The sequence below is a fragment of the Saimiri boliviensis genome, chromosome 12 (genome assembly GCF_048565385.1).
Source record: "Saimiri boliviensis isolate mSaiBol1 chromosome 12, mSaiBol1.pri, whole genome shotgun sequence".
Taxonomy (NCBI): domain Eukaryota; kingdom Metazoa; phylum Chordata; class Mammalia; order Primates; family Cebidae; genus Saimiri; species Saimiri boliviensis.
The window spans coordinates 115800367-115810786 of record NC_133460.1 but is presented as its reverse complement, the minus strand read 5'-3'; the positions used below and the strand labels follow the sequence as shown (position 1 = coordinate 115810786).

The 10420-nt window shown below is 53.2% G+C and overlaps 1 long non-coding RNA gene across 2 annotated transcripts; it reads right to left on the bottom strand.

Moving 5' to 3' along the window:
- Window positions 1-2: 2 nt before the first annotated feature.
- On the bottom strand, window positions 3-9653 carry LOC141580738 (uncharacterized). Of its 2 annotated transcripts, none has more exons than XR_012513032.1 (3): window positions 9234-9653; window positions 429-2066; window positions 3-94 (listed from the first exon to the last, which is right to left on the bottom strand). It is a non-coding gene; the product is annotated as an uncharacterized LOC141580738 (long non-coding RNA). The 2 variants fall into 2 exon arrangements; XR_012513033.1 differs by having other exon boundaries at window positions 429-2063.
- Window positions 9654-10420: the final 767 nt, after the last annotated feature.

Sequence of the window (10420 nt, the reverse complement as noted above, 5' to 3'; positions counted from 1 at the left end):
CCCCGCGCCCGAGCCCCCGGAGGCCGCCATGTTTCCCGTGGACAGTTGAGGGTGCTTCTCTCCCGTGCGCTTCTGCGGAAGCTTCCGAGTGGCCCTGCGAATCAGCGGGTGCCGCGTTGACTGCTGGGGATCGTTCTCCTGACCGCATCCGCCACACCGTCCTTGCCGGTTCCCCTGCTGAAGGACCCCGGCCGCCTTCCCGCGCCCCGCCGCGCCCCAGGCCCCGCCCCCGTGCCGCGCCCCGCCCCCGTGCCGCGCGCCGCGCCCCGCCCCCGTGCCGCGCCCCGCCCCCGTGCCGCGCCCCGCCCCACCGCGCGCTCCCGCCGCTCTCCCGGTTCCCCGCCGTGGGCAGCAGGGGGCGCCGGCGAGCCGGGGCGCGGAGGCCGAGCGTCCAGCGCGCGTTTCAGAAGGGGGAGCCCGAGGAGCACCTGCTCGGAACGCATCCGGGAGGAACGGCATCAATCAGCTTATGCCAAATATGCGGGAACTTCGTTCGCTGTGACGATTTTGTTTTGAGACGGGTCTCCGTGTGTTGCTGGTCTTGAACTCCTAAGTTCAAGGGAGCCTCCCGCCGGCCTCCCGAAGTGCGGGGGTCGCAGGTGTGCGCCAGCAGGCCTGGCAGACAGATCTTAATTATCAGGGAGCTGGTTATTGCAGGGGGCGTGACCAGCGACCCAAGTATGGTGGGTGTCATCGCCGACAGAGGGGCCACGCGTGGGATGTGGTGAGGGACAGGACACGGAGCCGCAGGTGAGGCCCTCACGCCCCGCAGGTCTTACCGCTGCTGCCGACAGGGCTGCCCTGCTGCTTGGCTCCCATGGCCTCTCTCGCAGGGTGTGACCCCGATGCCGTCGCGCCAAGACCCCCTAACACATTCTCCCTGGTCCACTCTGCGGGGGATGTCCTTGGAGATTCCTGACTTGGGCCAAAGCACCCACCCTTCGCGTTCCTACAGCCTCCAGATCTCACCTGGGCCTGGGTCCCGGGTGTGGCTGTGTCCCTCCAGAGTGTCCTCTGCTGGAAGCCACTTTGGGCGCTGAACCAGAACGCAGCGTGGTGGGTGGGAGGGCATCAGACGCCGATAGGCTGGTTCCAGCGAGAATGGAGTGGCGTGGTTCACAGTGCAACTTCCAGTCATTGAAACCTTGTCTAAAATACAGAGTCCGGCCCCCTCTACAGTAATCCTGACGTCTGGGCTGGGACCTGGGAATTGGTCATTTGAACCTGCTGACCAGGCCATGTGCAGCGGGCTAGGAAGCTGCAGGTCTGGGCACCTGATGAGTGTGGGTTGGAGAGCGCAGGTGTGAGATCTTGAGCGACCAAAGGGTCCCATAAGGGGACGGGGAGCCTTTTCCCACCGAGGCCAGCGCCCAGCACTCACTGTCACTGGTGCCAGACACACTGCCCTTTGCTCTGGATCTTCATTCCCCAACACCTCTTCCACCCACCCCCCAGGTGATGAGCACATCCCGTGTGAGAACATCTCTCCCCCAGCCCTCCCAGGCCCTGAGCCTTGAGCTGTCCTGCATCCGTCCCTGTGCACCTGGGCAGCTCTGCAGTGCCTGCCTCTCCCGCACCTGGACTCACCCCACATGGCAGCCGTGAAGCCAGTGCCCACAGCACCGCCACGGCATCCATCAGAGACAGGAGGCCCAATGGGAGAGATGGAGGGGGGCCCAGTGTGACACTTTAATGACATTTTCTTTTTCAGCAGCAGCAGCATCTGAAAATGCCCTGCAAGTGTGGGTATCAAACCTGAGGCAGGACAGGTAGTCAAGGAAGTGACTATGTCCTCGGGACAGGGACCATGGTGACCATGCAGTCAACACATAAGTGTCAGCACTGGCACTGGAATTGAGCTCATTCGAGCAGAGCCATCTTCAGTAGGGACTTTCCCTAGAGACGGCACGCACACTGTGAGCTTACCTGCCTGCAGACTGACCCCAAACCGACCGGGCAGGGTGGTTCACACCTGTAATCCCAGCACTTTGGCAGGCCGAGGCGGGGGGATCATGAGTTCAGGAGCTCAAGACCAGCCTGATGAACGTGGTGAAACCCCATCTCTGCTAAAAATACAAAAAAATTGCCAGGTTTGGTGGCACATGCCTGTAATCCCAGCTACTCAGGAGGCTGAGGCAGGAGAATCACTTGAACCCAGGAGGTGGAGGTTGCAGTGAGCCGAGATCGTGCCACTGCCCTCCAGCCTGAGTGACACAGCGCGACTCTGTCTCAAAAGAAAAGTGGAAGCACAGCTTCGACTCCCTATAATTTCATCCCTAAGCCAACCAATCAGCATCCCCGACTCACGAGCCCCCTTCCCACCAAATTGTCCTTAAAAACTCTGATCCCTGAGTCTGGGGGGACTGATTTGACTAATAATAGAACTCCTGTCTCCCGCACAGCTGGCTCTATGTAAATTACTCTTGACAAATCAGCTCTGTCTAGGCACTGGGCAAGGTGACACCGCTGGGAGGTTACGGTGGGTGTCACAAGAAAGCAGTCCCAATCCAGACTCCAAGAGAGGGTTCGTGGATCTTTCAGGGCAAGTCCACAATGCAAAGCAAAAGCAAGTCTATTAACAAAGTGAGGACTAAGCTCTGATTTTTTTATCTTACCCAAATTCCTGTCTAAGCGCTCTGGGGAGTCAAGCCCTACAAACCACAAATTCTCATCAGATGGATTTAATTTAGCTCTGTATACTGTGGCTTACTTTCCAACCTGACTCTAGCATAATTTTATGAGACAAGGAAGAAAATCAAAATATTTCACCCCAAAACACATTTCTCTGCCATATGTTGAAATGGCCCTGCAAAGCTGTCCTTGTGGGGAAAAATCCACATCTGCAAAGAATCTCTAGTAACATAGCTAGACCTTTTTCTTCCAGGCCTCCCAATCCTGAAGAGATTGAGAGTCTATCACCTTTCAAACATCTGAACAGGAAACCCTTGTCATCTGCTGTCTCTAAGGGCAGCCAGTGTAAGACTCCGAAAGAGCCTTGGGCTCCACAGTCTTTTATCTTAACCGGAACATTTCCTTCCTGCTGATCTCAGGACTTTAGACAAACTCAACCAACTGTCAACCAGAACATGTTTAAATTTACTGACAGTCTGGAAGCCCCGCCCCCACTTTGTGTTGTCCCGCCTTTCTGGACCCAATCAATGTATTTCTTAAATGTATTTGATTGATGTCTCATTTCTCCCTAGAAGGTATAAAACGAAGCTGCACCCCGACCACCTTGGGCACCTGTTCTCAGGACCGGCTGAGGCTGTGCCATGGGCCATGGTCACTCATATTTGGGTCAGAATAAATCTCTTCAAATATTTTGTAGAGTTTGACTCTTTTCATTGACAAAAGTAAAGAGGTGAAGGAACAGCGACTCCGTAGACAGGGTAGGGCCTTCCCAAAAGTAAGAGGAGGAACACGTCCATCCCAGACATAATACTTGTTTTATATACCCCAGGTATAACACTTGTTTATATACAGGCTAAAAAAAAGACCACAGGGAGATGTACTCTGCTACGAGGGTTTGTGACAAAGGGTTTTCTTTCTTTTTTTTTTTGAGACGGAGTGTCGCTCTTGTTACCCAGGCTGGAGTGCAATGGCGCGATCTCGGCTCACCGCAACCTCCGCCTCCTGGGTTCAGGCAATTCTCCTGCCTCAGCCTCCTGAGTAGCTGGGATTACAGGCACGCGCCACCATGCCCAGCTACTTTTTTGTATTTTTAGTAGAGACGGGGTTTCACCATGTTGGCCAGGATGGTCTCGATCTCTTGAGCTCATGATCCACCCGCCTCGGCCTCCCAAAGTGCTGGGATTACAGGCTTGAGCCACCGCACCCGGCCCAACAAAGGGTTTTCTTAATTACTATCTCTTGCAAGAATCATCTTTAAAGCAAAATTAGGAATGCTTCTGTTCAAGATATCAGGATATCAGGACACGCCTATTTGTGGGTCTGTTTAGTAAATGTGATCAATCTGTTCCCTTCACCTCAAATATCTAGAGGCTAGGAATACCTCACTTTCTGGGAATGCAGCCCAGCAAGCCTCAGCCACATTTTCCAGCCCTCACTCAAGGTGGAGATGCTCTGGTTTGAAGCCGTCTAACATGAGGAGCCCCCTCCCCAGAGAATGAGGCTCGGAAATGGGAACTGTAGCCTCACACTGCCACCCTCGGCCTCTGCCTCCCTGGAGCTCGGGAGGGCCCAGGGCAGACTATCACGGGGCCTCCAGCGTCCCAGTGTGACCACCCACGGGGTCCACCTTGCCTGCTGCTTGCATCAAGACAAGGGAATTGCAACAGAGAAAGTCATTCACGCAGAGCTGGCTGTGTGGGAGAACAGAGTTTTACAATTACTCAAAAATCAGCCTCCCAAGGCATTCAGAGAGCAGAGTTTTTAAGGACAACTTGGTGGGTGGGGGGGAAGCCAGTGAGTCAGGAGTGCTGATTGGTCAGAGATGAAGTCATAGGGAGTCGAAGCTGTCATTTTGTGCTGAGTCTGTTCCTGGGTGGGGGCCACAAGATCAGATGAGCCACTTTATGGATCTGAGTGGTGCCAGCTGACCCATCAAGTGCAGGGGCTGCAAAATATCTCAAGCACTGATCTTAGGAGCAGTTTAGGGAGGGTTGGAATCTTGTAGCCTCCTGCGGCGAGACTCCTAAACCATCATTTCTAATCTTGTGGCTAATGTTAGTCCTACAAAGTCAATCTAGTCCCCAGGCAAGATGGAAGTCTGCTTGGGAAAGGGCTGTCTTCGTTTTAAACTATAAACCAAGTTTCTCCCAAAGTGAGTCCAGGCTACGCCCAGGAATGAACAAGGACACTGGAAGGTTAGAAGCAAGATGGCATCGGTTAAGTCAGATCTCTTTCACTGTCTCCGTCATCATTTTGCAAAGGTAGTTTCACCAGGAAAGAACAGAAAATCATACTCCTGGAGTAGCTTGGAGGGAATTTAGAGCAAATATGTAGTTTTTACCCCCACGAGGGATCATAGCACACTGTAAATGTAGGCTATTCTTGGCCAGGCACAGTGGCTCATACCTGTCATCCCAGCACTCTGGGAGGCAGAGGCAGAGGTGTCACCTGATGTCAGGAGTTCGAGACCAGCCTGGTCAACGTGTGAAACCTCATCTCTACCAAAAATATAAAAATTAACTGGGCATGGCAACGCATGCCTGTAATCCCAGCTACACGGGAGGCTGAGGTAGGAGATTCGCCTGACCCCAGGAGGTGGAAGCTGAGTGAGCTGAGATGCGCCATTGGACTCCAGCCTGGGCCACAGAGCAAGAGTCTGTCTCAAAAAAAAAAAAAAAAAAAAATTGCTGAGGTGAACTGTCACCCTGTGCAGATGAAGGGATGCCCCGTGGTCACTCCAAGGCCCTCTCCCTCTTGGTGGAAGGGACAGGGCTGTAGAGTGGCCTTTGATCCTTTGTCATGGGGTGGGGAGATGGGATTTTCCCTTTGTTCCAGCTGTGAGAAGTCAGCATAAATTGGCCTGATTCCCTGCCCCCAGACCCTGGTGCTTTTCCTCAGTGGACGCAGTGGCCCTCATTTCCCTGCCCCCAGACCCTGTTCTCCTGCCCCACGAGCACCTCATGGGCATTCCTTTCTCTAATCCTTAGCAAACTCAAGGAAGGAGGCTTTAGCATCATCCCCATTTAACAGATGGGAAAAGCAAGGCCCGTGGGGTGGCCTTGGAAGTGCGGCACTCGCTGTCTCTGCACTTCTCGCCTTTCTTTGTCCCATTCCAGCAGGACTGGGCTCTGTGCTCTGCCAGGAGTGGGGCAGGGAGAGAGAGTGGAGGACCCATCAGCCTGCACATTTTCCAGATGCTTCTCCCAAAAACCTGAGTCTCAGGGAAAGGCAAGGAGGGGCTCAGGGCAAAGGGCCTGCCCGAGGATAGGGGAGGGTGCACAGTTGCCTTTCCCAGATGGAAGCCAGGGATGGCGGATGCTGGAAGCAGCCGGCTGAGGGTGCCTGGGGTGGGGGCTGGGCCACCTGCACAGGGCAGCAGAGTCCAGGGGATGTGTGCGGGCAAGCTCTGTAGACCGGTAGCCCACTCCCTCCCCAAGGAAGACGACAGCCCTGGGCCCATCCCCAGGGAGGACGTCTCAGGGAGATTCAAGGTCATTTTCCTCCGACCCGCTGAGGGCAGAGGGGGCTTAGAGGGAGATCAAGTTGTTACGGATGACAGGGGGCTGTTTCCTGGGGGATCTCACCTGCCAGCTGTGACAGGATTAGGTGAGAATTCCCAACTCTGGCCAGGGACGGAACAGAGAGGGCAGGGCCATGGGGACAAGGCGCTCACTGGAGCATAAATAACTAAGTGAGCACCTCTTCTATGCAAGATAGGATACTTTCCACAAGGCGGGAATGAGGGGCTTTTTTACTTTTTTAAAGACAGGGTCTTGCTCTGTTGCCCATTCTGGAGTGCAGCGGCGAGATCACAGCTCACTGTAGCCTTGGTCTCCCAGGCTCAAAGTGGATCCTCTTGCCTCAGCCTCCCAAATAGCTGATTTAAAAAAATGTTTGGTAGAGATGGGAATCTCACTTTGTTGCCCAGGCTGTTCTTGAACTCCTGGCCTCAAATTATCCTCCAGTGCTGGGGTTACAGGAGTGAGCCACCATGCCTGGCCTTTTTCTTTCTTTTGGGGCATTAATGTTGTCCATAAAAAGAGTCAAACTCTGTAAAATATTTTAAGAGATATATTCTGAGCCAAATTTGAAGGCTAGGCACGGTGGCTCACGCCTGTAATCCCAGCACTTTGGGAGGCCAAGGTGGGTAGATCACCTGAGGTCAGCAGTTTGACACCAGCCTGACCAACATGGAGAAACCCCATCTGTACTATAAATACAAAATTAGCTGGGCGTGGTGGTGAATGCCTGTAATCCCAGCTACTTGGGAGGCTGAGGCAGGAGAATCGGTTGAAACCTGGGAGGTGGAGGTTTCAGTGAGCCGAGATCACACCATTGCACTCCAGCCTGGGCAGCAAGAGCAAAAACTCGGTCTCAAAAAAACAAACAAAAAGAAATACAAGTGACCATGGCGTGTGACACAGCCTCTGGAGGTCCTGAGAATGTGTGCCCAAGGTGGTCGGGGTGCGGCTTGGTTTTATAGTTTTAGAGAGGCATGAGACATCAGTTAAAAACATTCAAGAAATACATTGGTTTGGTCCAGAAAGGCGAGACAACTCACTGCAGGACTTCCAGGCCATAGGTGAATTTAAACATGTTCTGGTTGACAGTTGGTTGAGTTTGTCTAAAGTCCTGAGATCAGCAGAAAGGAAATGTTCCGGTTAAGATAAAAGACTGTGGAGCCCAAGGCTCTTTTGGAGTCTTACACTGGCTGCCCTTAGAGACAGCAGATGACAAGGGTTTCCTGTTCAGATGTTTGAAAGGTGATAGACTCTCAGTTAATCTCTTCAGGATTGGGAGGCCTGGAAGAAAAAAAATCTAGCTATGTTACTAGAGATTCTTTGCAGATGCAGATTTTCCCCTACAAAGGACAGCTTTGCAGGGCCATTTCAACATATGGCAGAGAAACATGTTTCGGGGTAAAATATTTTGATTTTTTTCTTTGTCTCGTAATGTTATGCCAGAGTCAGCTTAGAAAGTCACAATATATAGGGTTAAATAAAACCCATCTGATGAGAATTTATGGATTGTAGGGCATGACTCCTCACACTCCTTAGGTAGGAATCTGGGCAAGATAAAAACAATCAGAGCTCAGACCTCGTAACTAGTCATCGGGCCTTCCCTGCAAAGCCTGACCTGGGTCCCCTCCATCATACCCCCAAAGAGCTCCACCATTCTCCTTTGACCCAGGGAAAGGACTTGGTTAAGAAGGGCAGGACTCTTGGAGACAGTGTCTCAGTGCTTCCAGTGAGAGCTCTGCCATTCCAGGTGCAGCCTGGGGGCTTCCACCAAGGGGCAGAGCAGTTGTGCCGGGCTGGGCTCTCGGGGAGGCTCAGGTTCTGGCCAGCGGTCTGTCCTCTGGCTGCAGCCTCTGCCTCCACTTGCCCAGCCAGGGGTCTCCAGGACTGCCACACTGGCATTTTCTGGGTCCCCTTGGAGGGACCACTCTTCCCACCCTCCCAGCCCCGACTGACCCCTCCAGCTGATCACTGTCTTTTTTATGGTGATGAGAAGCGAGATGAGGCCAGTGCTGAGAGCTCTGAGGGCGTTTTCAAGTCCCAGCTCCTGCGGTCATGGGCTCTCTGAGCCTCAGTCCCCTCCCATCCTGCGTGAGATAAGGACACCACACCTCCCCTCTTTGGCTACTAGGAGGTAACAACACAGGGGAGTGGTGTCAGACACAGGCATCGCCCACCAAGCACTGTCATTTGCCAGGCACTAAATGCAGTGCCCTCGTGAACTCACGGAATGACCATGGCGCCCTCATTTTAAAGATGGGGACCTCCAGAGAGGTTGCTTTTCCAAGTGACACAAGTCCGTAGTAGTGGAGCCCAGATACCAGCCCTAGCTGCCCCTGCTTTCTGGTCCCCTGGTATCTGCAGACTCTCCCACTGCCTCCTCTCCCAGTGGCGAAAAGCCTGTGTCTTCTTCTCTACTCCCTGCTGGCCTTTCCCTGTCGCCACCAGGAGTCAGCAAAACTGTGGACTTGTGTTTGAAAGAGACAGAGCCAGGTGCAGCAGCTCATGCTTGAAATCCCAACCCTCTGGAGGCCAAGGTGGGAGGATCACTTGAGGCCAGGAGTTTGAGACCAGCTTGGGCACTACACTGAAAACTTGTTTCTACAAAAAGTTAAACATTCGCCAGGCACGGTGACACATGCTTGCACTCCCAGCTCCTTGGGAAGCTGAGAAAGGGGGGATCCCTTGAGCCCAGGAGGTCAGTGCTGCAGTGAGCTATGACCGCACCACTGCACTCCAGCCTGGGAGACAGAGCAAGACCCTGTCTCTAGAAAATAAAAAATTAAAAAAAAAAAATGAGAGACACAGCGTTGACAGGACAGACGAGTGTTTGTTAGGCATGTTGGTGCCATGTCACTGGGAAGTGAAATGCCAGGAGGCCACTGGCCTGGGACAGAGCTCCTGCCCTCGGCCCAACAGACGAAAGCAAAACAGGGTTATTTGTGCTGAGTTTCCACACCACCAAGTGGAGACTGTTTATCTGAGCTGCTCAGAAATCAGGAGAGAGGAAGAGATAGCAGCCACATTCCCCAACAGGCCGGTTTTAGCTAGCACAGTAAGGAAGCCTTCTGCTGAAACCTTTACCTTTGAGAAGACCAATCAGCTTTCTGTTCTGGTTTCCGCTTTCCTTGACCCTTTTCTCTATGTTATAGAATGAAGTGTTGCTCATTCTAGAAGAACAAATACAAGCCAATGAAGGCCTCTCAACTAGATCTGCTGTACTGTTGTCTTCTGACACAGTCTTGACTGGTGATTCGAGCCAGAACATTCTGCAATCTCCTCACGGAGGAGCAACAGAGCTATTGCTTCATGTACCCAAGAACAAGTAAACAGCACCAGCCCAGCATTCCCGGGATCCCTGGCCTGAGGGCTTGCGTCCAGCCTCTGGCAGGAATGTGACTTGAGTCTAGTGGCCACTTCCTGTTTTGAGTGCCTTCGGGCCAGCGGGCCAGCGTCTTATCAAAGATCACCCTCTGCTTGCCCGTTCTCTCACCAGCCAGGTGTGCTGGACAAGTACACACGCGGGACGTATGTGTGTGCACACTGTTTACAGTGCTGAGGATTTCATCACACCAGCTCCTAAAAATAGCCCCAGCATAGTACAAATATCATTGTGAAATCACAGAAAAGTGTTTTCCTGGAAGAGGGAGGGAGACAGAACCGTTTGCAAGCACCAGGCGGGTGCTGCCCAGGTGGACGAAGAATCCCTCTGGCGCCAGCCCCGATGGTCCCGTCTGTGCATTTGGTGTCACTGATGTGTGAAGGTAACAGAAGAGTTACATTCATTTGAATAACACCCCCACCCACTTTTGCAGCTTTGAGAGTTACTGAAAAAAGAGAAATCACTTGTATTGTTCCTTCCCGCAGTGTCCTCTCCTCCCTGCCAGGGTAATATCTTGCCCCATTTTCATGCCCATTTCAATTTGGTCACTGTGAAGTAATTATTGTGTCCCAGCCAGTTTAACTATCAAAACTCCCAACTTTACTCTGAGGTGAAATGCCTCCTGCTCCAGCCTGGGCTCTGCCCACTTCCACTCCAGTTGCAGCTCCTCATCCTCCGGGGACAGCCTAAGGGCCAGCAGCGAGGGCCAGGGGTCTTTGCTGCCTGCGCACTGCTTGGCCTCCCAGGTGACCGAAGCTGACCGGACCTCCTGGGCCACTTTACAAGGGTCTGGAGTCTCCCTGCCTTCGGGGGAATACTTCAGCCTCCTTCAGTTTCACTCTTCCAGGTCCCCAACTCAGGCAGATTCTAGACAAGCCCATCCTCACTC